Raw genomic sequence first — 26,973 nt, forward strand, 5'->3', positions numbered from 1 at the left:
CTTATGGATTATGAAGTCAAGTGAAGAATTCCTAGGCAAATCTCTTTTTGAGAGAAAAACTCTCCAAAATATATGTATTCTGTGTTCTGTGTGTCTTTCTTTCAACTTTCTTCTTTTTGCTTATGTTTTATATTTTATTAAACCTTTCCTCCCTTAAAAATTGTTCTAGACAAATACAGCAAATAAAAACTAACAAACTTTAGGAGAATACAGTATTGGCAAAATGTACATTTCAGGGGCAAAATGTTGTCCATTGAGGAAAGATAAATTTGTAATAGCATTCTTCTCTCACTACTGCATCATTCATTGTTATTATTAACACAGAAAGCAAATTTCACACATCCATAAAAAAAAATGGCAAATACTAATTTAAATTTCCTTTTCTTAACCCACCCCAAAATTGGCAAATGTGAAACAAAGTTAATTGAAGTACATTCAAATTACAATAAACACATACAGGCTCAATTATCCTTCTTTTGACTAGTGTGTGGTTTAGAATGTAGTATGCATTAAAAAAAATCTTTTGTTTATTGTACTATTAAAAATTATGAAGATCGCCAACCATGAGGAAGATATAGACACTATATGGAATGACAAGTTTTCTCCATTTATATTTAAATAACATTCTCTGCCAAATTATGCTCGAGTTGTACAATCATTCTCCAGCGAAATGGCTGTTTAGAAAAATAAATAAACGATCTTTATTAAATTGCCCATTTTCTCTACATCATATTTTCTTCTGCTGGGCTTCTTGATATTAGCCCAGCACAATTGGTTTGTGATGCTAACAAGGGAGGCAGAAGAAACATGTTAAATGTATTACTTTTGTTTACGAGCAATGGGGAAAGTAAGAAAAAAAATGGAAAAGAACACCTGTGCTTCTATTAGATAATTTTTTTATGTTGTGTCTGCCTTTGAATCAGTATTGATTCCTGGTGACTGCTGTGACGGATCCCTGTCGTTTTCTTGGCAAGATTTCAGAAGTGATTTACCATTGTTTCTTCCAAGGGCTGAGAGAGAGTGACTGGCCTAAGGTCACCCAGTTGGCTTCATGCCTAAGGCAGGCTAGAACTCACAATCTCCTGGTTTCTAGCCTGATTCCTTTACCACTATACCAAACTCCTCCTTTTACAGTATATTGCTGTTGTTAAAAGGGACACCTGGATAGGTGTGTGTGCTTGCCAAGAACTGTGCTCCTTACTCAGGTAACAACCTGCTGTTAGGAATTTCTTCTCTCCTCCCCCCACAATGTTCATTCATGCTTTTTTCCCCATCTTTTGGGCTGTAAAACCAAGGAGAATAGACAAGCTCTGTATTGAATATAAGGTTGGGTAATTAGCTATTAACTTCTGTTTGTGTGTACAAACCCTTGTGCAGCAAACTCCACAATACTATTTCTCTTCTACCCACAATCCCGCAAAAGTAGCTTGGATTTATTCCCACTGACACTTTTTTTTTAACAATTTGTATTTGTTTATAATACAGCATACAAAGAAAATACAAAAGTAAATAGTAGGGATGTTAGTGAAGGAAGAAGGGAAGAAAAAAGCCCACTGACACTTGAGGAAGAGATGTGAATGGCTAATTCACAGGCTACAAATGACAGATAGAATATAATCTTTTTTTTTTACCCTACAGAATTTGTCCTTCCATCATGATCAAACAAAAGAAAAGAATTAGGGAGATCTAAGTAATTGACAAGGGACACGGTGACTCAGTGGCTAAGACACTGAGCTTGTCGATCAGAATGGTCAGCTGGTCGGCAGTTCGAATCCCTAGCGCCGCTTAATGGAGTGAGCTCCCGTTACTTGTCCCGGCTTCTGCCAACCTAGCAGTTCGAAAGCACATAAAAATGCAAGTAGAAAAATAGGAACCACCTTTGGTGGGAAGGTAACAGCGTTCCGTGCGCCTTCGGTGTTTAGTCATGCTGGCCACGGAGACATCTTCAGACAGTGCTGGCTCTTCGGCTTAGAAATGGAGATGAGTACTGCCCTCTAGAGTCAGGAACGACTAGCACATATGTGTGAGGGGAACCTTTACCTTAAATAATTGACTGTCTTGTCCTTTCCTGCTAAGAAAGAAAAGTGTCCACTGATGTTATCATCATTGTACAGAGTATCCCACTTATGTACAAAATCTTTAAATTTAACCTACTTAAGGAACAGACAACATCCTACCACGCACATAGAAAACCCGTATCTATCCTCATTCAAGCTTCCATGCAGGGCTGACTTTAGCCTAAACCAGGGGCGTCCAAACTTGGGAACTTTAAGACTTGTGGACTTCAACTCCCAGAATTCCCCAGCCAGCCATGCTGGCTGGGGAATTCTGGGAGTTGAAGTCCACAAGTCTTAAAGTTCCCAAGTTTGGACACTCCTGGCCTAAACCCAAGGAGGCTGTTGCTTAGGTGTCAAAGCTTGGGTGGTGCCAACGCTGCTCCTCTTTCTAAACCATTCTCCATATTTGTGGGAGGTGCCAACAGTCACGGTGGCTCAGTCTATCCCAGTGTTTTCCAACCTTGGCAACTTGAAGATGTCTAGACTTCAACTCCCAGAATTCCCCAGCCAGCGAATGCTGGCTGGGGAATTCTGGGAGTTGAAGTCCAGACATCTTCAAGTTGCCAAGGTTGGGAAACACTGGTCTATCCTGTTCACATGCCATTGCAGCTGGGATGAACTAGAATGAGGCAAAACATCTGGCTCCCTTTTTTGCTATTGCATTTTTGTTTTCTGGAAGTTTCCATCAGATCGGATAGGAAACACAATCAGATGAATGAGTTCTACTGTAAAGCTACATTAAAGTAACGTGCAAGTTACTTTACTCTCCCACCATCTCTTTTTACAGCCTGGGAAGCTAGGAAGGGTCCTTCTGAGCCTCTTTCTCCTCCCATTATGCCAGAGGTGAAATCAACTTACCTTTGCTACCGGTTCGCAAATGTGAGTGTGTGCGTGCACGTGCTTCGCTCACACATGCCACCTCCGTGCATGCGCAGGACCTTCCGTGCATGTGCAGAGCATCAAAAGGGGACGAGCCTGATACCGAGCGTGCTTGCAAAGGTAAGTAGAACAGCGAAGAGGGGGGGGGAGGAATCCGCTGTGCCAGGCGATTTAAGTTAGCCAGAAAGCAGGAAATCCGACGATTCTAGCTAATGTAAACCATGTGTCACAGCTGATCATCAGAAATACCAGTTCGGGTGAACCAGTAGCATTTTTTTTACTACCAGTTTGGGAGAACCGGTAGCATTTCTTTTACTACCGGTTCAAGCGAACCGGTAGCATTGTTACTACTGGTTTGGGCGAACCGGTCCGAACGGGAAGCATTTCACCCCTGCATTATGCACTATGTCCTAATCTGACCATTCCCTAGGCAGCATTTCTTTGTCCCAACTCACAAGGTCTATCTCACTTACCACTACAGTTCCTGGACTCCCTTATATAACTTCTGCCCTTTGCATTTTTAATTAGAAATTCTGTCTTCCCACCATACCGTCTGACTTTCATCTTGCAAACTGCAGCAGGTGAAATGATGTGGAGGAAAAAAGAATGCAATGGCAAGAAAAAGAGCGGTCAATAGGATTTGCCTATTGCATTTTGCTTCAACAACAGAATAAGTCCCGGAAGAAGAAATTTAGTTTGCAAAGAATTTTGCTTACCCTCTTGTCCTTTACTTTCCATTTTGGATGATATTGAGCTTCGGGGAGAAAGTCCTCTTAGATTTCAATTATCCCCAAAGGTTGTTTTTATCTTTCTCATCACTATGAAGGGGGGATTTGCTTAAACAGGGGGCATGTTAGCCGTTGGGTTTGCTAAGTGAATAGAAATAGCACTTAGGCTTATATACAGCTTTACAGTGCTTTACAGCCCGCTCTAAGCGGTTTACACAGTCAGCTTATTTCCCCCAACAATCTCGGTCCTCATTTTACCCACCTCAGAAGGATGAAAGGATAAGTCAACCTTGAGCCTGGTGGGATTTGAACTACCAAATTACAGGCAACCGGCAATCAGCAGAAGTAGCCTGCTGTACTGCACTCCAACCACTGTGCCATCGAGGCTCAATAGAGGATCACATATGTCCTTAAATACATTTCACTAAGAGTGTAACAAGGAATATTTGCTAATTGGAGAAAACACTACTTCATTAAATGACCAATACTCTGACACTTGTACCCATATGGTGGCTGAATTATCTCTAGCGATCTTGTGACCAAATCAGAAGACTTACCATTTTGATGGACTCCTATACATGGCTGGTGGCTTGAATTTCAATTGCTGCAGTATCTACTTGAATACCCCAATGAGTTTCATTGCTGAGACTTTAAGTCACATAGTAGGAAGCCATACATGTACAGCAAAGCAGTGGGGGATCAACAATGATTGAATGAGATGACAGTTAAGCTTGGGACAGCAATAATTCAGATTTAGGCTACTCACATTTCATAACATCTGGTATCCAGGAATTTGGCAGCCCACCCCATGCTTCATGTTCCACTTATCATTTAAAGACAGTTTTCTTGAATTCCATTTTGTGTCCTATGAGCAAAATAAGCTCTGATTCTCTAATGGCCCTGAACATTTATTTATTTTTATCCCACTTTTATTATTTTTATAAATAACTAGTTGACAACCAGTCATTGTACAGGTATTTATTTATAGGGGGGAAATGTCCGAACCAAACGTAATTTCTAATGTTGGATTTTCCCTCTTACCAAAGGGAGCCCCCTTGTGGAGTACCGTGAAGCCATTACCATGGCAACTCCACTGCGCTGTACAGTAGAAGCCATTTTAAGGCACAACAGGCTGTATCTTAACATAGCACACACACACCAAGGGGTGTTAGGGATGTCTTACCCCCACAATATTTGTTTCCAGAGAGTAAGTCATTGTGTACCAAGTTTGGTTGAAATTGCTCAAGGCGTCCCAGAGTTATGCTGGGACGTACACACACACACACACACACACACACACACACACACACACACACAAACACCCACACACATATATGATATAGAGATAGAGATAGAGATACATATAGATATAGATAGATATAGATAGATATACATATACATACATGCATACATACAGACAGACAGACAGACAGACAGACAGACAGACAGATAGATAGATAGATGGATATACATATGCATATGCATATGCATATACATATACATATACATATACATATACATACAGATAGATATAGATATAGATATAGTTTTTCAGAAGCCAGACTGGAGTGAAAGTCACTCAATTTAAGGTGAAAATATCATACTGGTTGAAAAACAAGTAGATAAGATTTTCACACCCATGCCTGAGTAACAATGTCAGAGGAGATTAACACCACTGTCCTTACTATTTACATTCCCCCATCATGATTTTAGATTATTGATTTGTAATCTGAACATAGGCTGGGAAAAACAAAATGTGATTAATAGTAATTAGCCTAGAGACCTTATAGTAAATAAAATGAAGGTAAAAGTCACGGGATATATGTACATGGTTTAAAGGAATCATTATTTAGGATCAAGTCTTCCGAATAAGGGTTTAGACCGAAGTGATAGAGGTGTCTGAATGTTGAGATGCTTTGAATTTACAGAGGTGACAAGGAAATCCTATCTGCTGATTTGGAAATATCTGATGCTGGAGCCATCAACTTATTTAAAGTCATGCTGGGTTTATGCCAGCAGGGCAGAAGTGAAAGAGTAGAAAGAACTTTATTTACATAAACTAGAGGATTGATATCCTCCCATGCTGGAGATGTAAGTGAGCCATAAGAGAACCTTGGGTCTCAAGGATCTACTGTTCCCCAACCTATCATGTCTTAGCAGATGTTGAAGCAGTTGGGTGGACTCCTTTCTGAAATAATCAACATCAGCTAGAGGGCTGGGCGGAAAATGTATTTGGAGATGATTCAACTGTCAGCTAATCCAGATACTGAAAGGTCTGGTCCAAAAGAAATCAAGAAAAGAAGAATCAAATACAGAATTAGATCCAATCAATACAAGGGCTCAGAGTTTTTTTTTCAGGGTCACAGGTGAACAACAGAAGATACTAAGATTGTTTCTTATAGTGGATTATGCATAAATAAAGAGTTTTATTCCAGACTAACCTCAACACAGTTGGCATGTATTTAATTCAATCCAGAATAAGTGTTATACTGGGGAACAAGAGTGGTTCTCGTGCCCACCACTACTATCAAGGAAAGTTGCATTGCAAATCTCATGCACTTTGTAACCCTTTGATTTCAAACCTAGGAAAGGGCTTTATTATCTGTATCATCACCCAAATAATGTGAACTATATAAGTTGAACCACTTGCATCATGACACAAATGATGTACTGCATGCGTTTTGCATCATTTGTTTAGCGTATGGCATCTACAGAGGTCACACAATCACTGATATACAAATATAAGTTTAATTTGTATCATTTACAAGGTGACACCATGACACATATGCTTCCTTCTCTCCAGAGGTGGGTTGCTACCGGTTTGGCATGGTTCAGTAGTGGTGATTTGGTCTGGGTCGCAGAACTGGCAGTGACCCAGGCTGGCCATGCCCCCAAACTGGTTCCCCGGTCTCTTCTGCCATTGCTGGTATGTTTCTGCGCATGCACAGAACGAATTACAGTCAACTGCACATGCACAAGCAATGGAGTGTGTGTATAGTGAACCAGTACCAACCAGTACAGGAACCCACCCCTGCTTCTCTCACCTTCTGCATGAATGGAGTTTTCTTCTCCCTTCCTCCTGACCCACAGAGTCAAAATAACAAGCCTTTTGCCCATTCACCATCAAGCTTCCCTATACAGCCTCCAAAGCTAACATTTCATGCATTTGAAATGAAATATTGCTTGATTCCAGAACCATGTATTCCTCTGATTTTCTGGCACTCCTAGATAACATTCTCGTGTTATTTCAATTGAGGATTGTCATGGACAGGCAAATTTGTGTGAAGTGGTTAAAAGACTGAGTTATGTACCAGTGAGTGCCCAGTTCAAATATATTTCTGCTATAAATTTGAAATTTCTTTGTAATCTTGCTACAGCAACTCAACTCCAATCTTGCAAAAAATTAATAACCAATAGGTGAAATTAATACATCTCAAAGAGTCATTGCGGGAAGTTAAAAGATAGAATGTGATTCTATCTTTTAGAATGTGAACCCTAACATTCGGATCCTTTATACCCGCTAATTTTACAAAATAATCAATTAATAATTGATCAGCTTTATGATGTGCACTAGGAAATCTGTGCTTCAGGAATATGGACTCCTGGGAAATCAGCAGTGGGGACAATTACAGCCATCTACTACTTAGTCTGCTCTCCAGGAAATGGCCAGGCTAACAGATAAGGTGCCTCTTAGTTAAAACCAAAGGAATGGTCTTATTTACCATGTCTCTTGATACCTATTAACACTATCAGATTTACTTACTAGAACCACTTGGGGCTGCGGTAATCTCTCTCCCTTCTTATCCTTCCTTGCCCCCACCATCATTCTGCCAAACTTTTGCTTATTTATGTATCTTCTCTTGAGACATCAGATATTATTGGGGCTTACCTTGGGCTGTTGAAAACGCTAAGATGCGCAGAGATGTTTACACCCCTTTTCCGATCACATTTGCCTTTGAACACTTCTAAACTTGACTTTGATTAATCATGCTAATAAGAAAAGAGCATTTTTCCCCTCTCCTCTCCTTCCCCCACCCCATTTCTTTATTAATGTCACTCGTTAGAGTTGAAAAGACATGCACTTAATACTCGCGTTTCATCTCAACGAAGAAAGCAACACTAAGCAAATAAAAAAAGAGAAGTATTTAACTCGAGCATATAGGATTGTTAAGATGGTAATCAGGAAAACTGGTAATTGAAGCTTTTGGGGGAGAACCTTTCTTCTGAATCCTTCCGCCTGTTTAATAGGATAAAATTAGCTGGAGTGGCTTGGTGTTTGAAGAGGTTATGATATAATTGGCAGTGCCTCCTGGGCTTGCTGCTGGACAAGGCGATCAGGTGGAGGCCCAGGAGGGCCTGGGAACCTCTGAAGTACAAGGCGCAGCTTCCGCCATACTAATTAGCCTAAATTAGCTATGCTGGTTTTATGCTTGCTTTTGAATCTGACCAATAATGCTTTTATCGGGGCTGTCTGGAGAGAAATAAGAAACAGGCACAAAGTTCATCTGGCATTAGTGGCAAGGAGGTTGGGAGTTGGACATTTTAAAGCCCAAGCCTTAAAGCAACAAGCTTAAGGCATACACAAAAATACAACTCTCTAACTCAGTGTTTCTCGACCTAGGCAGCTTGAAGATGGGTGGACTTCAACTCCCAGAATTCCCCAGGGAGCTGAACTCCACCCATCTTCAAGCTGCTGAGGTTGAGAAACTTTGCTCGGACTGAACAGAATTAAGAAATAACCAATGAACATTCCGAAGACCCTGGGAAGGATTTGGCATTAGATGAATCAATACCTCAGGCTTCCTCTTGAAAAAAAAAAGTTCACCAATAAACAGCTTTTTAAAATGACTGAATGGGGCACAACAGGCTTTTGTAGCTGATTCTATCTTTTCCAATAGGATTTGGAGATTTCTATAGCACTGCAGAAAATTAATAGCCAAGTACGATAGTGGAATGAAAGAATGAGAATGTGTCCCATAGGTGAGGGTAGGTCTTAGCATGCCCTTTTCAACCTTTGGTGGAGGAGCAAAATATTGGCTGTTTCCAACTGGAACTAAGGATTTTAAAACAACAAGAAGAATTCTATCCAGGAATTCTCCTCTGTCCAGGAATTTACTCCCACCAGGAATAGAAACAATATGCTTTCAAGAGCCTGGCACTGTTATGTACACACCAGTCCTTTTAAATGTTAAAAAGAGGGGAAAGTACCTTAAATCCTGATCATATATGCCTGATTGGAATCCCGTTCTGTCAAAAAGGCAACAAAATGAATTGTATTCTAATATAGAATAATAGAGTTGGGGTGGGGGTCTTCTAGTCCAACCCCCTGTTCAAGCAGGAAGCCCTACACCATTCCAGACAAATGGCTGTCCAATCTCTTCTTGAAAACTTCCAGTGACAGAGCACCTACAACTTCTTGAGGCAAGTCATCCCACTGATTAATTGTTCTTAAGGTTAGGAAATGTCTCCTTAATTTTAAGTTGGACCTCTCTTTGATAAGCTTCCATCTGTTTCTTCTTGTCATGCCCTCGGGTGTTTTGGCAAATAGGTCAAAACCCTCTTCTCTATGACAGCTCCTCAAATATTGAGACTGCTATCATGTCACCTGTTGTGGCCCAGCAGGAGCCGTTGGAACTGCAACCAGACTCCGAGAGTGAGGGTCCCTATGAGTCAGCTCTGGAAGATGTGGAGGACCTTGGACAGGGTTCCGACTCCGAGCAGGGATCAGAGAGGCTGGTTGGCCACCAGGAGGCGCCTGAGGCATGGAGCAGTGGTGAAAGCCAAAGGGAGTGTGCTCCTGACGTCATGCCTTGGAGCAGTGGGGAGGAGACAAGGGAGTTGGTCTTGGACACTCGACAACGAAGGGCTGATAGACGTAGAGAACAACTATGCAGATACAGAAGATAATTGCATCCAGGTGGTTGTAATTAGGTTCCTCTCAAGATTGTATAAAAGGAATGGCTTTCCGGAGGCTGGTTGCAGAGTTCAACTTAATTACCAACGCTGGAGAAGCGCTCTCGTGCCTGTGTCTTATCTTGGAAGCTGCTGCCAAGGTCTAGTAGGTGTGTTAATTTACTGTGAATAAATCGTCTAGCAGTATTCTTGTCTTGGAGTGCTTTAGTGTACGAAGAGGGGGGTCAGAACAGTCACCCTAGTTCTTCTCTTTGTTAGACTAGATATACGCGGATGGGTTCTGGCTGCCGCTACTGCTGGTTTGCTCAGGGATGCTTCGCAACTAAAATTGCTGTGCGCATGCACAGATGGCAAAAAGAAGATGGTGGTGCCTATGGCACCATTGAGAGAACCAGTTTGGGGGCATGGTGTGCCTGGGTCACTACTGGTTTCAGCAACCCATGCCACCAAGTTATTACCGGTTCGGCCAAACCGGTAGGAACCTATCTCTGCCCAGTTCCTGCAACCATTCATCATATACAGGAAGATGTCTTATACAGAGTTGGGCCACCTAAGGTTGAGGTTTTTCAGTGTCTCATCAGGACTCTTTTCACATCTGTCCCTGGAAACGCTATGAATTAAACCTGCAATCTTCAGAACATACGTTCTATTTCTAAGATATAGTTTTCTTAGCAAGAAAACAAATCGGGCTCTGTCCAGAGCTGGACAGCTGGATGTTTAACTTTCTCTGGACTGAATATTAATTCAAAGATCCTGTTGCAAAACACAATGGACTTGTCGACTCCAAAAGTGTTTGATTACATTTACACGCACGTTGAATTTAAATTTACATTAAAATGGTCCTCCTTCTCCTTCTCCTCCTCTGTTAAGGTAGATACAAAGTTGAATGTGGTCAGTATGATTATTCTCCAGTCATACCTTTAATAAATTTTATTTACGATTGCATTGAAACTAAAATTGGGAAATAACATCTGGAGGATCTGGAGATGTGGCCAAGGCTTCAGTTCTGTGGACTCGTGTTTTTCACTTGTGGCATTAGATGACCCAGGAGTTGGGAAGCTATTTTTCTTCAATAAAGCAAATCAGGAACTTCTTCAGTGGCTTCTCCAAAAGAGGTTCTTGGTTTCATTCTCCAGCCATTGCATATGTGAAGTCATCTTTAGCTGTTCTGGTTTTAATGTAATTTCCATCCTCCTCTAAGAATTTTTTTGTCACAGACACAATCTAGGACACTTCCTTGACAATGTGGTTGCTAATGTGGTCCGTTGCTGTAGCCAGATCAAGAGATTATCCCTCCTTACTAAGCCTCCTATCTGGGAGGGAAGAAAAGAAAGAAAGCTGCAATGGTGTGTCTAAGCACATCAAAGAATTGTGAAGAATGTCACATTGCTGGTTTTATATACTGTACACTTTTGTATACAGACTTCTTGTCTCGTATGCCTGGAATGTCCTCTCTAGATTGCTCCTACATTGGCTCCTTTTTAGCTGCAAATAAGGAACTACTTATTTTCATGGACATTTCTTTGATTGCTTTAAAGCATCACTTAATTTTTGCTTCTCTTTGTATGCTGCTTATATAATGGGCTATATTTATTCTCTTAGCTATTTTATTATCACTGCTTTTGCATGTGCATATTTTTGTTTCAAATGTATCTATATATCATCCAACAATGTTAAGTTGTTGAATGGTAGAAAACATCAGCCAAATGTTTCAGAGAACTGTTTGCATTTATCAAAAGATTTAAAAAGAGCAATATTTGACAAGGAAAAATGAGAGACAAATTATATGAATGAGGAAAAGGCAACAAATAAAAGGAACCCGTTCTTTCCAAATTACCGTAATAGCCTGATTATATCATGTTTACACAGAAATAATTCCCCCCTGGTTACTTTCATATAGGGGTAGGGTTGCATGACAGAACAATTTTCTGCAGGTTTGAAAAGATGTGAGTCTTGGTATGATCGGTGGTGCTTACTCCCAGAAAAGCATAAATAGAATTTTAGGCTTCTCAAGCTTTAGTCTAGTTCGGATGTATACATGTAAATGGCAAAAGAAATGAATCTGGTGAGTTTACCAAACGGATGGCATAGGAAACAAAGCTGTTACAGAATCTGGAAGTCCTGCTAGAAATACTTCGAAACCTCCTTCCAGAGGCAAGTTTCTTCTTAGATGAAGGCCCCTGGATACACATTCTTCTTTTCTTTGAGAAGTACTGCTTTCACTCTCCATTTCCAATTAATTTACTTTAACCTGCTTTAAGGTTTTATAAGGGTGGCTCAGTGGCTAAGATGCTGAGCTTGTCAGTGAGAAAGATGGGCGGTTTGAATCCCTGGTGCCGTGTAACGGAGTGAGCTCCTGTTACTTGTCCTAGCTTCTGCCAACCCAGCAGTTCAAAAGCATATAAAAATGCAAGTAGAAAAATAGGAACCACCTTTGGTGGGAAGGTAACAGCGTTCTGTGCACCTTCGGTGTTTAGTCATGTCAGCCACATGACCACATAGATGTTTTCGGACAGCGCTGGCTCTTCAGTTTTGAAACAGAGATGAGCACCGCCCCCTAGAGTCGGGAATGACTAGCACATATGTGTGAAGGGAACTTTTACCTTTAAGGTTTGGAGTTTATCTCCTAGAACCCCCAACCCCCAGGCCGCCGTCCACTATCAGGCTGTGTCTGTGGTCTGTTTGCAACTGGGTCATGCAAGGAGTGGGGCAGCATGCAAATACATGGGTGTAGTTCAACTTGTGTGTGCATGCACATTGGCTCATCACTCATGCAGCCCAGTTCCCCTCTCCCCTACCCCGTCAAGCCACCAAGCTGCAAAGGTTGGGGACCATTGTCCTAGAATACTCCTGTCCAGCTCCCTGGGGAATCATGAGAGATCAAATTCACCTTAAAGTTGCCAAGGTTGAGAAATGCTGCTCCAGTCCCTTTTGCGCTCAAGTTTATCAGCAAACCTAATCTGAGCTGAATTTAAAGTCCTTTAGGTGACTTTTAGAATAGCATGATTTTCTCTACATGAAATAGAAACATGGTTTCTCCTAGCAGTATTCTACAACTAAAACTGCTATCATTACAGCATTAAATATATAGATCGCACCTATCAAGGTATGAAAAGAAGCCAAAACTGTCCAATTGTCCTGTAGTGAAAAAGAGGGAAGAAAGAAAACAAATTTTAAACAGAAATGTGCATTAAGAAACTTGATTGTTTCTTATTTTTTAATTGTCTGATATAGACTGTTTTACTCCATCACTTGAATGCAGTAAAAGTTTATTAGTAGTTTCAGTTATTGTTCAGAAGATATTTCAGTTTGTTTGTGACTTTCCTCCTCATGCTCTTGCAACAGAAACAAAACCAAATTTTCCTTAGAAATGAATCATTTGTGATATCATTCTATGTCTGGACATTTCATAGCTTTTTCCCAGTCCTGTAGGGGGGTATTTGTTCTAAGGAAACTCTATTTTATTCTTCTTTATGCCATTCCATGCTCCTTGGAATAAATTCCCTTGGTTGCTCAATTGATTCTACATCACCCCCTTCCCACCTCTTCTGAGCTTAGCTAAAAAAGTTTCTGTTAACAGCATTCGCCCATTCAATCACAATTCCTTTCGCTGTCCACCCAGCAGGGTTCTAAAAAGTTCTGTTTACAATCTATGTTCTCAGACAGTCATTTAGTTACAAACAAAAGGACTGGATGGAGAACAAACAGCTCTTTTACTTACTCTCTGTTGAAGGGGGATGACTTTTGGGGGAGCACTCCTGGGACTTATATATGTTTAGATGAAATGAGGGCGGGACCTGCAGTCCGGTGATGAGGTTCATAATTAATTGGTGAACTCTGAAGGTGGTAAGTCTTTCATTCAGCATTAGTGGGCTCAACAAATGCAAGAGTTACTTGCATTGATAGGAATGCCAGTTATCAAAACAACGAACAAATGCCGATTGCTATTCCTTCACACACGTCCAGACTGCTGGAGAGAAAAAAAGTGAGAGAAATCAAATGTTTTGCCACTCAAATATGCCTATAAATAAACAACCCATTTGAAAATAGGGCATTTGCTGGAATTCTTTCATTGTAACTGTGACCTTTGTTCTAATAAATGCTATTAATGAGGGCTAAAAGTCTGTAGAGATTCTCAGGCTTGGAAGCCATCGGGATATAGGACCTCACGCCTGCCTCATATTCAAACATAGTAACTATGGGAAACTGGGAGGGTGTGGTGGTATGGAGCTTGGGAGATGTGTAGACAAAAAAGCCCAAGGCACGTGAGGGTAGAACAAGAAGCAATGGGTGGAAATTAATCAAGGAGAGAAGCAATTTAGAACTGAGGAGAAAATTCCTGACAGAACAATTAATCAGTGGAACAGCTTGCCTCCAAAAGTTGTGAATGCCCCAACACTGGAAGTCTTTAAGAAGATGTTGGATAGCTATCTGTCTGAAACGGTATAGGGTTTCCTGCCTAGGCAGGGGGTTGGACTAGAAGACCTCCAAGGTCCCTTCCAACTCTAACTATTGTATTGTATTGTATTGTAAAATAACATTCCTTCTCAGAAAGTCAAGGTCACTTCATCCCTGCACCTGGACGGATGTGGATGGGAGGAATCTTCATTTGTGGCAGTGAAAGATTAGACCATGTGGTGGACTTGTGGGTGTTGGGGCAGGGTCTTGAACTTTGAACTGGGTGGAAAAAACCTGGAGGCTTTCAGATTCGGGTTTTCCCAGATGTGCCGACATGGCTCTTCTAATAAATTAGTGTTTTGAGGAATCTCTTGCCTCAAACTCTTATTTTACTGTGGATGCTTTTTGGAACCCTGACATGGTTATCCAGGTCATGGTTGTCCCAAAGGTGCTTTTTCAGGAGGCAACTGGACTTTCTGGGTTTTTCTTTGAAGGTGTTTCACTTCTCATCCAAGAGGCTTCTTCAGCTTTGAAAGGATAGTGAGGAATGGAAGGATTTATATTCCTTGCAGACAGATGGTCAGTTTAGAGCAGGCATGTCCAAAGTGCGGCCCGGGGGCCAAATGTGGCCCTTTTTCAAATTTCAAGCGGCCCACAGCCTCTTCTCCCCACTGGAGTTATTTGTTTAGTCTTTCATAAAATACTGCATTTTTCGAAGTATAAAGATGCATCTTTTTCCCCTCCAAAAAGAGGCTAAAAATCTGGGTGCATCTTATACACTGAATACAGCATTTTTTGCCTCCCAAAACTCTGCCCCCTTCACCAAAATGGCTGTGCATAGCCTTTAGGAGGTTTTCAGAGTGCTCCTGGGGGCTGTGGAGGGCATAAATGAGCAAAAAACGGGCCATTTTTTGCTCAACTTTGCCCCCCCCAGCCCCCAGGAGCACTCTAGAAGCCTCTTAAAGGCTATTCATGCCCTTTAAAAAATAGGCCCATTTTCGTGGGAGAGTGCAAAAACTTTTTTTTTAATTTGCCTCTTCAAAATCTTGGTGCGTCTTATACTCCGAAAAATACGGTAGTTAATTCGCATTTAATGTTAAGGGTTCAAAGAATGTCAGGCTGAATGATCGGCCCCACACATTTTCACCTCACCAAATCTGGCCCTCCTCGCAAAAAGTTTGGACACCCCTGGTTTAGAGGATTCTATTCCTCACTATCCTGTCAGAGCTGAAGAAGCTTCTTGGATGAGAAGCGAAATGTCTTCAAAGAAAAAAGGAGAAAGTCCAGTTGCCTCCTGAAAAAGCACCTTTGGGACATTAATCAGAGCTCTTGAATTCTTATTCCTTGTTTCAAGCTTGGTTTATAAAAAAAGGAAGTCTGAAACCAAGCTCTACTATTCCTTACTGGTAATTAATACCAAAATAAAGTGCTATCAATCTCAATACCATGTAATATTGCTAAAATGATATGTGCTGACAAGAGGCACTTTTTCTAATCTTAATTTGAAAGTGTGTTACACTGCAACAGCATTGTTTTGGACAAAGTGTTGAGCTGGTCATCTGGAAGGACACTTTGACTTACTCATTCCAGTAGGTGTTTAATTCTGATTATTCAAATTATGAAGCAAAAATCATTTTGTTGGAACTGTTTTTTTCTCACCAATTCTTCCAATACTATTTCTGACTCCGTTTTTCATTAACGATTTCCGTAAACAAGATTATGTAAGCTTAAGTGCCCAGTAAGAATAATATAACTTGTTTCCTGTTGGCATGCATATTTTACTAATTATCTTTATGTTAACTCTGTAAGGTATGTCAGTAGCTTATTTTCATTTGAAAAAGATGGATTGTGGTTGACAATATGTTTAAAGCTTCTTGGTGAACATGTGGTTGATACCTTTGCATTCAAACTTTGAACCAAGTCTTCCTAGAACTTACTTCAGGCAGGTTACTGAAATTCCCAAATTATGGTAAATAATATTATCAATTTTTTCTGTGTTGTTAAAACTGCAAAGATAGTCCTCAACCTATGACCACAATTGAGACCAAATTTTCCTTTGCTAAGCAAGGCAGTTGTTAAGTCAGTTTTGCCCCATTTTATGATCTTTTTGCCACAGTTGCTAAGTGAATCATTGCAGTTGTTAAGTAAATCCTGGAGTTGTTAAGCAAATCTGGTTTCCCCCATTGACTTTGTTTATCAAAAGCTATCTTGCAAGATTGCAAATAGCAATCACGTGATCTCGGGGAACTGTGTTTGTCATAAATATATTGTCAGGGTTCCAAATAGAACCCTCCAAAAAATAAAAGTCTGAGGCTAGAGTTTCCTCAAAGTTCCAATTTATTAGAAGAGCCAGGTTGGCACATCTGGGAAAACCCGAATCTGAAAGCTTCCAGGTTTTCCCCACCCACTTGAAAGTTCAAGATCGTACCCCAACACCCACATGTCCATCACATGCCAAATCAGCCACTGTCACGAAGGAAGATTCCTCCCATGCACATCAGTCCAGGTGCAGGGACAAAATGACCTTGACTCTCTGTGAAAGAATGTTATTATGGCTACACATCTCCCATGCTCCATACAATTCCCCTCCCCAGTTTCCCACAGTAGAATATATTTGAATATGTGGCAGGCTTCAGGCCCACTGTAAAAGATGGCTTCCAAGCCTGACATACATGCTGGTTGCCAAGGGCCCAAATTTTGATCACGTGACCATGGGATGCTGCTAAGATTGTGAGAGGTCAATTTTTTTGTGTGTTATTGCAACTTTGAACAATTGTTAAAAATGGTTGTGTCAAGGACTATCTATAATGGTAAAATGATCTTTGCTACTTCTATCCATCTGTAATTATATAATTAAAAATTACACATTCTTAATTCCACTCTTCCCATAAGACCTGAGATCAATGTAAAAAGGTCAATTTCCTTTAAAAAAAAAACACCTTATCAATCCTGAGAAGTGGGATAGAAAATGACTTGCTCAAGATCATTGGCAAGCTTTGTGGCAGAATATTTTAGGACAGGTTTCCATAGTCAAATAATGTATAAAAGAAAGGAAGGAAGGAAGAAAGAAAAGAAAGTGAAGAAAGTGAAGAAAAAGAGATAGAGTCCATGAATCAGCTCTGTGTTATCACATAGGTATAAATCTTAATGAAAATGCCTAAATTTTCCTGTATCCTGTTTGCAAGGTGTTTGCAAATTACCCCCTCCCCCTTTCAGTATATTTAACATTTTCTTGCAAAAGGGAGTTTCTCCGAGAGTAACTCACAAATCACCTATATTGATACTACTAAGCATGTTTTTAAATTTCTTTAGTAAACTTAATTTGAATTTAGAAAGTCTCCACATGATAATTGAATCACAAGTCTGGATTAGAATTCTAGCAGCAACACTTGACTTGGTCAAAATCACTGTTATGAGGAGATGCAATTTTTACACAGTACTTCACATTGATTAAGTAATGTGTGAAAATAGAAAAAAAAGTATTTGATTCTTAATCATAGTAATTTGCATGAAATAAAAGTCTGTATCAAGGGACTACACATTATAATAACTCCTCGGTGTTTTGATTGCATCAGTGAACAAAGAAGGTGTATGTATTTTTTCCCCCATGATGTAAAAGAATTTCTTCATTTTTCCCTGCACTATTTTTTTGATGGCGTGAGACTTTAACAATGCACAATATAATTTTGAAACCTTATTTTCAGCTAGTTGAACGTGGTTGACTGCATAATCTGAAATTCAGAAAAGCTGGACACACATGAAAGGGAAGGATTGTTAAACTAGCAACTACATCTGATGCTTTTTAGAAATAGATTCCAAATAGTGTTGTGCAGCTTTGCTTTAGGCACATCTTGGTAATATTTAAGGTAAAGTATTGCAGGGTTGACAACCTATTCCGGCAGCTGTTGCTATAACATGATCTTTCACATTAATAGAGACTCTAAAAAGTAGGCATCTACAATCATATCCAAGGTATCATTCAAGGACAGCCAAATCTCTTGACTAATTTCACAAGATTCCAGCCAATTCTATTCCTTGATTTTATTTTAATGATCCACAAGCAAAAAAAAAAAAAAAAAAAAACCCAATAGGATTGGAATGTATCTTAGAAATGTAGTCCATCCCCTTCTTAGGGCAGGAAACCTCATATCTCAAAAAAAAAAAAAAAATGGCTGCCCAATCTTTGCTTGAAAAACTCCACTACTCCAGGAGGCAGGCTGTTCCACTGCTCTTAGACTGAGATAGAATAGAATAGAATAACAGAGTTGGACGGGACCTTGGAGGTCTTCTAGTCCAAACCCCTGCTTAGGCAGGAAACTTTATAGCAGTGTTGGCTAACCTTTTCAGCACCAAGTGTCGAAACGTGTGTGTGTGTGTGTGTGTGTGTGTGTGTGTGTATGGCAGACCGAAAGTCCAGTTCCACGGCACCAATGCCCAGAGAGATGGCTAGGCGTGCCACTTCCGGCACACGGTTTGCCAACACAGCCCTATAGCATTTCAGACAAATGTCGTCCAATCTCTTCATAAAAACCTCCAATGATTAATTGTTTTAACTCTCAGGAAATTTCTCCTTAATTCTAGGTTGCTTCTCTCCAGAAGTGGGTTTCTGCCAGTTTGGCCCAGATCGTGGGAGTGGGAGGCTCTGCCCACCCGCTTGGATGCTTCTGCACATGCGCAGAAGCATTGCGCTCACACGTGCACGAGCAAACCAGTAGTAAAAAAAATGGAAACCCACCACTGCTTCTCTCCTTGATTAGTTTCAATCCTTTGCTTCTTCTCCTGCCTTCAGGTGCTTTGGAGAATAGTTTGACTCCCTCTTCTTTGTGGCAACCCCTGAGATATTGGAACACTGCTATCATGTCTCCCCTAGTCCTTCTTTCTCTTAAGCTAAACATACCCAGTTCCTGCAACCGTTCTTCATATGTTTTAGTCTCCAGTCCCCTAATCATCTTTGTTGCTCTTCTCTGCACTCTTTGTAGAGTCTCAACATATTTTTTACATTATGTCAACCAAAATTGGATGCAGTATTCAAAGTAATCATAATTAAATAGTAATTAAAGTAAAAGATAACAGTAGTACTTTTTTAATGTATTAGTTATGTCTAGTTCCTATCTGATTTTAATTTGTTGGTGTATTAATAAAAATATATATATAAATGTGCATTTTTTAAAATTCAATATGCAGTCTTCAGGGATCTTTACTTATGATTTAGTGCCCCTATTTCTGTTTGAGTTTGACATCACTCTGGTGGAGTACAATAACAAATTCTTGTAAGATGCTTTCATCTTTCCCAGGACTGAGTAATTTTTTCCCCTGAATCTCCTCTTCCCTTTACAATTCATTAATCCTTTGTTTGTTTGTTTATAACGTTTAAATATCCACCCATCTTGCACTAAATGCTGGGTGGCTCAAAGCCAAAAGATCAAATAATATCCATTTACAATAAAAAAATATTAAACCAAAAAGATTTTTGAAAACCCCAACTGGCACCACAACTAAGTTTTCATGCACCTCACAAAAAATTCATTTCGCGGTCTCATTATATCACAGCGCTTAGGGGAGTGGAGGGACCTGGCCTTAAGTGCTTTTGTAAATTTAATAGGTGGGATCCTGCCAAGGGAGAAGGGCAGGGCTGTCACAGAAAAGGCACACTTCCTAAGTCCCATTAGATGGCAGCAGGTAAAGGAAGGGTCTAAGATCATGTCCACCCTATGCAGTCTTATAGGATTGGCAGATGTTTTTAAAGGTAAAGGTTCCTCTCGCACATATGTGCTGGTCATTCCTGACTCTAGGGGGTGGTGCTCATCTCCATTTCAAAGCCGGAGAGCCAGCGCTGTCCGAAGACGTCTCCGTGGTCATGTGGCCGGCATGACTAAACACCGAAGGCGCACAGAACGCTGTTACCTTTCCCACCAAAGATGGTTCCTATTTTTCTACTTGCATTTTTACATGCATTTGAACTGTTAGGTTGGCAGAAGCTGGGATAAGTAATGAGATCTCACTAGGGATTCAAACCGCCCAACTGCTGACTTTCTGATCGACAAGCTCAGCGTCTTAGCCACTGAGCCACCTTAGATGTCTTTAGGGAGAGCTGATTCTGTGAATAACCTGGTCCATTCAGGGCGTGGAAGGTAATAACAGCACCTTGAATTGCATCTAGAAAGAAACTGAACAGAGGTGTGATATGGGCGAACCCATGACTGCATCTGCTGCCACATTCTGGATCAGTTGTAACTTCTTGGTGGTCTTCAAGGGCAGCCCCATGTTGATGGCATTGCAGTAATCCAGATAGTAAATGACCAAGGCATGAGTGACCATGAGCAAGGTTTCTCCATTCCCAGGGCTAGGTACATCCCATTCGATCTGATCATACATGGTCATTATACCTCTTTTGGTGCAGCCTGAGTTTGTATTGATTTTTTGGGCAGTTACAGCCCACTGCTTAATCATATTTAATCTGAGAACCATCAGGGCACCCAGAATCTTCTCACAGATACAGCTACCAAGCCAGATATTAACTTCCTTTTACTTGGGCATCTGTTTTTTTTTTCCCTATCTGAGCACAGAACTTTACATCTCATCTTCTTTGGTGTTATCAAGAAAGAGGCCAAGGTCAACTTTATCATATATCTTACTGAAATCGAATATGCTACTTCCATGGCATTCCCAGTCACAGTTACTTGATTAAAAAAAAAGCAATAAGATTTCTCCAGCATGACCTGTCTTTAAGAAACCCAGGCTGGCTTCTACAAATCATCTTGTTCATTTCTAAGTGCTTACAAACTCACTGCTTGATGATCTTTTCCAGGACTTTCTAGGTATTGATGCCAGGCTGGCTGATTTAATTTCCTGGGTCCACTTTTCCCCTTTGTTTAAAGCAGACATGGGCATTTTATAGCCCCTGGACCACATTTGGCCCTATGTCTGTCCCTGCAAATTCAAAATTAGAAATCAATAAATGTATGTCACACACGCAATACAATTGCATTGCTTTTATTTTGAAGCGACTGCTATTTCTTTTTCAGCGTGAGTTTGTGTGTGCATGCATGCATGCCTATGTACCTTTACACAGCCCTGTTGGTTCATGTCCTCCAGAATGGTCCCTGTTTCTCATGGGGCTCCTTAGGAAAATTAATTGCCCATCCATGGTTTAACAGTTGGAATAACATCAATTCTAGACCAGCCAAAGTTTTGGGATGATGAAAACATTTCATACCTTGGATGCACATTTTATGGGCATCACATGACTGCTGTGCTGTGCACAGCCACTTGCAAAACATTCATCTACCAAAGTTTTAGCTAGAGAAAATCATAGCAGGAGGATGCACCTTCTTGCCCTTAACTGGTCTCCAAAGTCTAGCTAGGTTTGTACTTCAATAGGAGACCACCAAGAAATTTGAGAAATGGATAGCCATGGGAAAAACAAACCAACCCCAACATTATTTCCATATTACTAATGAAAACTACATGGCTGTTAATGCTGACTCAAGGACATATTTCAATAGCCACCCAGAGTTGGTTTGTAGAGGAAGGTGGGCAGCATAAACATTTAATAAATAAATACATTTCCATTTTTAAATTCTATGCCAGTGAGTGTCATTGCGTGCCGAAAGCTCCCCAGCCCCCTGCACATGCATGCATGTCTCCCGCATATGCCCCACACATGTGCATACATCTCCCACATGCGTCCCACCCCCACACATGTGCGGCAGAGAACAGAAAGCCAGCTGGCTAGCCGGAGGCATGCGCACATGAGCAGTGGAGTTGAACTGGGGCGACGGCTTGCATGCCCACAGAGAGGGCTCTGCATGCCACCTGTGGCACGAATGCCATAGGATCAGCATCACGGCTCTATGCCATCCCCACTAGCCACCTCCCAGATGTTGTATAGTACCTCAATCTGTTTTTACTTTGGGGCAGGGACAGGTAAGCATTTTTCCAATAGAATTTTTCCAATAGGTTACAGTTCTGTTATCATTTTTGCTCTTTCTTACCCTGTGTGATGTTAGAAAGAAATGTTAAAAAGGTCTCTGGACTCTAACTGTCTGCCCATCTGTTGGTCTGATCATGCTCTGAAAACAGAATGGACCAAATTTGATACTGGAAAAGAGACTGGAGAAGAGAATTCAAATGTAAACACCCAGAAAGAAGTCCTCCAGGGCATCCTTAGGAAAAAAGGAATTGGGCAAAGGCCCAAAATATCACCAACTTATGGTAGTCCTCAACATATGACCACAATTGACCCCAAAATTTATGTTGTTAAGTGAGAAATTTGTTAGGTGAGTTTTCCCCATTTTACAACTTTTTTGCTACATTTGTTAACCCAGAGGTGCTTTTTTTACAGATAGATAGAATAACAGAGTTGGAAGGGACCTTGGAGGTCTTCTAATCCAACTCCCTGCTTAGGCAGGAGACCCTACATAACTTCAGACAAATGGTTATCCAATCTCTTCTTAAAAACTTCCAGTGTTGGAACATTCATAACTTCTGGGGCAGGGGTGGGATCCTACCGGTTTATCAACCGGTTCACTGAGCACACACTCCTCTGGACTCACAGCAGCCAAGAACTAGTAGAGGTAGAGGTATGTGTGTATGTTTGGAGTGTTGCAGGGACCCCAAACTAGGAACTAGTTTGGGAGCATGACAGGCTTGGGTCGCTGCCAGTTCCAGTGACCCAAACTACTACTGGTTCGGCTGAACCGGTCCGAACCGGTATGAACCCATCACTAGAGCATTGCTCTTGGACTTACAATGAACTGTGCAGTGGTGGGTTTCAAATTTTTTTAGAATCTATTCTGTAGGTGTGGCCTGTTTTGTGGGAGTGGCTCGATGGTCATGTGACCAAGTGGGAGTGACTTGGTGATCATGTGACCAGATGGGAGTAGCTTGGCAGTCATGTGACTGAGTGGTAGTGGCTTTGCAGTTATGTGACCAGGTGGGAGTAGCTTGGCAGTCATGTGACTGGGTGGGAGTGGCCAAGTCAATGTCACTGAATCATTTGCCCCAAAGAATTACCTACAAAAAGAAGATATAAAAAAAGGAAAATTATTATTTTGTGCACTTACTACTTAAATAAAAATAAAATAAGTACACAAAACAATAAAACATTACTGACCACTTTACACACACACACTTCCAGCCCCTCTGCCTCTTCCCTCTTCCTGGATTCACGCAAAGTTTTAAAAACTCACAGCCTGTGCACACACAAGACATTTTTAAAACCCACAGCACACACACTTCCAGCCCCTCTGCCTCTTCCCTCTTCCTGGATTCATTCAGACATTTTTAAAACCCACAGCCTGTGCACATGCACATACTCTTCCAGCAGCCCCTCTGCCTCTTCCCCAACATACTCCCCTCCCAGCCTCTCACCAGTTCTTTCTTCTTCTGGTTCTTCTTCTGAAAACGTTTCGGCAGCATGGTGCAGATGGGCAGGGTGAGTGAAAGAGTGAATGAGGGGAGGGAGCATTCCGGTACGAGGCCTCCTGACCAACGGGTATGAGAAGGCATGCTAAATTTCATCATCTGGTACAACCGTACTGGGCTGTACCAGTTGAAACCCACCCCTGGAACTGTGGGAAGTTTGAGGGGAAAAGTTGGAGTGATAAGAGGCAGTTAAGCCTTCACTCAAGCTGTGTTGCTTTCATGCCCAGCCCCGGGTCATCACACAATCATGTGACCTAGAGCTAAGCTTTTGTGAAGGAGGTGGAATGAATGTCAATGCTTTCTATGATTTTCCTATTGTTTCCAAAGAAAAGAACACCTAAGAAAAATGGTCCCTGATATCTCTGGCCACCTGTTGTGGCCCGCCAATGGCCAGCAGAGTTAGCAGCAGATTTGGACAGTGAGGAGTCCTGGAGTCTTGGAAGACTCTGACAAGGCAGATATGGAGCCCAGGCCGTCTGACAGTTATCAGCTGCCTTCGGAGTCAGAATTTCATTGTATGGGTATACTGTGTTATATGTACAATGACAATAAAGTATTCTTATCTTCTTATCAGTGAGGCAGACGAACAGCTGGAGCCTGTTCCCAGTGTTTGCATGCACAGAGCTGCCAGATGAAGGGAACAGCTAAGGAACAAGGGTCGACTTGGGAGTAAGGCCACAGGTGGATGGTGAATGGCCCCTCCCATAGGGAATAAAAAAGGAGTGAAAGGGGGATGGGGTTGCAGGAGACAATTAATTCTTTCCTGCATTCTTGCCAAGTATTGCGGCGTCTGAAAAATATCAGCCTGGCCACTCTCCAAGCCTGATAAACAGAGGTGGTATTCGGCATGTTCTGACCAATTCTAGAGAACTTCTAGCTGAAGTTTTGAATAGTTTGGAGAACCGGTAAATACCACCTCTGACTGGCCCCGCCCCCATCTATTCTCTGCCTCCCGAGTCCCAGCTGATCGGGAGGAAATGGGGATTTTGCAGTAACCTTCCCCTGCCACACCCACCAAGCCATGCCCACAGAATCGGTAGTAAAAATTTGAATCCCACCACTGCTGATAAAGGTCAATAATTGTGAATGATCCTGAAAGACTGTGGGCCTGGACTTTGCTGGAGAGGAATTCACTGTAAATTAAATAAAAGGAGTTTATCTCAGACTCGGCTTTGTGCTGCTGGGGAAGCCTAGGTCAGAACATCACCTTGCTGAAAACCTCTTTGCTAGACAGTGGCTTATACTGTCTAACCCTCATTATGTGGATTTTGACAGAAGGGCCCTGGCTCTGCCTTGATGAGGTGGGGGTTTCGATTGGGTCGAATGAATCTCAAGAGGAAAATGCAAAATCCAGGCAACCCTTCCCAAGAGCTTCCTTCAGCCGCCTTCCATTCCACCATGTCATTTTTTTCCCCTTGGAAGACCACCCCCCCCATCTACTTTAACAAGTGCAATTCTGTGGAGGAGGCCAGAACATTACACAGTGTTCTGGATAAGGGCAGGCCATTCTTTTGTATAATAGCATTATAATCCCTCTGAGTTAGTCTGCTTTCCCATTTGCAGTGCTTTCTAACACCCTGTTCTCATTTTTATACTTAGCAGAACAATAATCTTATTTATGCAATTACATTTATCTGAATGACCCAAGGGATGCTTGAAACAATTCAAACAAGCAAATGTTTTGAACAACTGGGTGTGTTGTTTACATGAGGCATGAAAGCCAGGAGGCTATATATGTTGTGGAGTATAAACTCTGCTTATATGCTGGTCCATGTTGCTGCTTAACATCCTTTCAAAAAACTCGAACCCCAACACAGAAACTGCTTTTCAAGAAGAAAAAAAGTGGAAATGACATGGTTTTGTTGAATCACGTTGGCATATGGAACATAGAAACGTCTCCTTCTCTGGCTCATATACATAGTTACCCAAAGGGACAAATATTACCTTTTAAAACAGAACACATATTAAATTTAAAGAACAAACTCTTGTACTCTATAAAGACCATTTATTTATGGACTAGAAGGAGCCAGAAGTGGGATAAAGTCAGATGAAGACAACCCCATTTCTGTATTTAAATGTAATACCAAACAAATAATTCTTATTATGGCTTAAGGAGGTAGTTCATTTCACCTAATATGGTAGAACAATGGCTTGGCTACCACAGTATATTGACCATAAATGCCCCCCAATCCTTTTGAAGCTAATTTTGTGTATTGTGCAAGCCCAAGCAGAGAATCAGGAGTGGTAATGACTTACCTTTCTTACCGATTCACAAATGTCCGTGCATGGGCTCTGTCTTCCACACATGTGCTTTGCCTTAAAAGAGGGCCTAAATGGGATGCCGTAGAGCTGGGGGAAATGGGCGGGGCCACCTGCGATTTCCGCTACTGGTTCAGGCGAACCGGTCCAAACCTGTAGAACACCAACGAAGAGAATGGCTGGCTTGATTCCAAAAGTAGGCAAGTTTGAGACCTGCCTTCAGGAGCAATCCAACCATTACCTAGACTGGATAAGTCTATCTCTGTTGCCTGTTTATCTCTTCTCTCTGAACACGATTGGAATGAAAACAGGGAAAGCCTGGATTATGGCGTAGGACAATTTGTGAGACCGCATTTTTCTTATCTCTAAATAAAGTGTTTATACTGTCATGTTGTATTGTACTAGGATCTTATAAAACAAAATAGCAGAATGAAAATAGCACAAAGTGACCCCAGACAGCCTATCAACTAATCCTAAAGGACTTCTTGCTGGCTTTTCAGACAAACCAATTGGTTAATTAAAACAGTGCCATCCATAACTGTATGGTTAACTCTTTCAGAAATAAAATCTCAGATTTTCCATATTGCTTCCCAATTTAGAACTCTGTTCTGAGTCATGCAAGAAGAATAGAATAGAATAGAATAGAATAGAATAGAATAGAATAGAATAGAATAATACAATACAATACAATAGTAGAGTTGGAAGGGACCTTGGAGGTCTTCTAGTCCAACCCCCTGCCTAGGCAGGAAACCCTATACCGTTTCAGACAAATAGCTATCCAACATCTTCTTAAAGACTTCCAGTGTTGGGGCATTCACAACTTCTGGAGGCAAGCTGTTCCACTGATTAATTGTTCTCACTGTCAGGAAATTTATCCTCAGTTCTAAGTTGCTTCTCTCCTTGATTAGTTTCCACCCATTGCTTCTTGTTCTACCCTCAGGTGCTTTGGAGAATAGTTTGACTCCCTCTTCTTTGTGGCAACCTCTGAGATATTGGAACAATGCTATCATGTCTCCCCTAGTCCTTCTTTCTCTTAAGCTAAACATACCCAGTTCCTGCAACCGTTCTTCATATGTTTTAGTCTCCAGTCCCCTAATCATCTTTGTTGCTCTTCTCTGCACTCTTTCTAGAGTCTCCACATCTTTTTTACATCGTGGCGACCAGAACTGAATGCAGTATTCCAAGTGTGGCCTTACCAAGGCATTATAAAGTGGTATTAACACTTCACGTGATCTTGATTCTATCCCTCTGTTGATGCAGCCTAGAACTGTGTTGGCTTTTTTGGCAGCTGCTGCACACTGCTGGCTCATATT

Source organism: Natrix helvetica (assembly GCF_964273705.1).
Source record: "Natrix helvetica genome assembly, chromosome: 1".
NCBI classification, from domain to species: Eukaryota; Metazoa; Chordata; class Lepidosauria; order Squamata; family Natricidae; genus Natrix; species Natrix helvetica.